The sequence below is a fragment of the Montipora foliosa genome, chromosome 8 (assembly GCF_036669935.1).
Source record: "Montipora foliosa isolate CH-2021 chromosome 8, ASM3666993v2, whole genome shotgun sequence".
NCBI lineage: Eukaryota > Metazoa > Cnidaria > Anthozoa > Scleractinia > Acroporidae > Montipora > Montipora foliosa.
In genome coordinates this window covers 25916081-25918580 of record NC_090876.1, presented here as the reverse complement: position 1 = coordinate 25918580, position 2500 = coordinate 25916081, and positions in this window count along the sequence as shown.

Genomic DNA, 2500 nt, shown 5'->3' with positions numbered 1-2500 from the left:
CCTACATGACGCGCCAGCAGAGGCCCTTTGGCTCACACGTTCACACCTTGAATTCTTTTGTAATATCCTGTCCCATTGTGAGGTCTTTTAGTTTTTTAAGCTTTGGTAATAAATTCAGTTTAAAGGTAACAAACACGCTCTTGAGTAAAGGTGCACGTGATCACCTTGTGTCAACTGAATGAACTACGGGAAAGAATGTTAATCGTTCGTCGTTTTCAGAGTAAAACGACGAACTTTTTGCCAAGAAACTTCCGTCTTTGGTTTTTTAATTTTGTTGTAATATTAAACTGAATATTTACATTTCATCTGTCGGGTCAGGAATTCGAAGCCTTCTTTGTTCAGGGTGAACTATTCACACAATCGCGAGGTTGAGCGGCCACGTAATTGAAAATCTGAACATCTATGAGATACAAAAACAGACTTGCGAATTGTCCCAAATCACAATGCTGACAAGCACAAAAGCAGAAGAAATGGTTAATAAATATGAAGTTTGTCACTATCTAACCTGCGATCAGGTCCATTTTTAGCTTCGCCCATATGTTCTCTTATGTCGTCGCTCGCTAAAATTGGGCCTGACCAAAAGTCTCTCAAGAATTCCAAACTCCTGATGTGATTGGCTGTTGAAACGCCGGAAGTGAAAATGCCATCGTGATTGCGCGGAGCTCTCGCGAAGTCCTCGAGACTAATCCGCCATAAGTGTACGAAAAAATTTGCTCCCTTTTGTTCTTACATTGCCGAGGACGGTGCAACTTGATTTTTGTATAAATGGAGATATGCCATCTGAAATATCTCATAACTTGTCCAGAATCGGGTTTGAATCTCTGGAACGAGTGAAATTAGCGATTCCGTTGTCGAGCTCTGTGGCCATTGGGTTGAAAGAACTTTGGCACAAAGTTCCCTGATGTTTTGAAAGCCGCTAAATAGCTGGTTCTTTCAAATGGCAATGAAAGCCGATGCATATTGGTTTCCTGGATGAGACAAGGGACATATGTATCAACAGGAGGAGATGCTGATAAAATCGCAAGTTACACGAATGCATGTTTTGAATATCTGTGTATCAAACGGCTTTATTTATTTACTGTACATGACTGATGACACGGTTTTTTTGCACACTTCATAATATTTCCAGTTGATTTAACTTAAAACTCACACTCCAGAAACTAAAATGGCATGTTTCCAGAGAGATCAATTGTACAACAATAAAAGAAACTTTGCGAGTACATCTTACTGTTCGTACTCCATCAAAAAATTAACAGCCAAACGTATCATGATTTTACTGCGCGCAGTTCTAGAAATACACTGCAACTGTAGATATTACCCGAAAAAATCACCAAAAAAACCTTCATGGGAAACACATTAAAGGAATAATGTATTTCTCTTTTTTTTCTTTAAAAATCTATTGCCAAACCGTCCAACGACAAAATGCTAGGTTATCTCAATTACAAATTAAGATGTCAAGCCTAAAAGATTGCATATTCAGTGAAGTTCGGAGGGAGAATTACACCGGCCTTTGCCGCAATATAGTCGTCGAAAACATTCCCCATGCTTTAAATGTGTTTTTCTCAAATCAAAGCCAACGGTAACTTTCGAATTCGTTTATAATATTCCTCCCACGGTAATATTAACTTTGGTCAAAACAAAATAGCGTGAATCTGCCGTCCACGCGTGTATTGGTGTAATGGAAGTAAATTTGATTGGCCGACGAAGGACATGTCAATCAATCAAAAAAGGTGGGCGGAAGGAATTTCGAAGAGGAACTTGGTCAGCCTCTATTTTTCGTTTCGCCAACTCCACATAACGTAGCACGCGAAACTAAAATAGAGCCTGATCGCAGGTTAGTCACTATCTGAATGTTTTTGTGTTAGAGTATATATTGTTACGCAAATGATGTAATTTCATGACACTCAAAGTTCGCAAAAGCGTGAGTTTCATGTAATCAATCTTCGCACTAGTAAGTCGTAGCAATAAATTGGATTAACCAGGAAGTTAAAGAAATGTTGTTGCCTTCCCTCATAAACTTCATTTTGCGCTACAATGACAAAATCATTTGTCAGAGAAATAAAATTCCTGTCTCCTCGCGTATCACATTTTAACGCACGTATGCAAATTTGTTAACTCATTTTCACCGCGTCCTGACTCCCGCGAAATTTTTCTTCTTTCAGATGTCAACAAAAATATTATTTCTTGTCAAGCGTTCCATATTTTTTGTTCAAATAATCGCTAAAAATAAAGATTTTTTTAACGACCTGTCCGTAGATATTTTTTCATAATTTAATATTCTCTGTCAAAATTTTCACAACAATCAAAACACAAAAATAGCAACCCACGCAACAAATTTAGTCGCATTTACCTCTTCGTCGAATTCTCATGCTTAACACAGGAATTTTTAGTTATTGTGAAAATCTTTCTCTATTCGTTAGCAATTACCCTTTCAAATTTCAGAGAAATCGACCGGTCTGCGAATATTTTATGAGTTTTTTTCAATGGGATGTGGATGTTA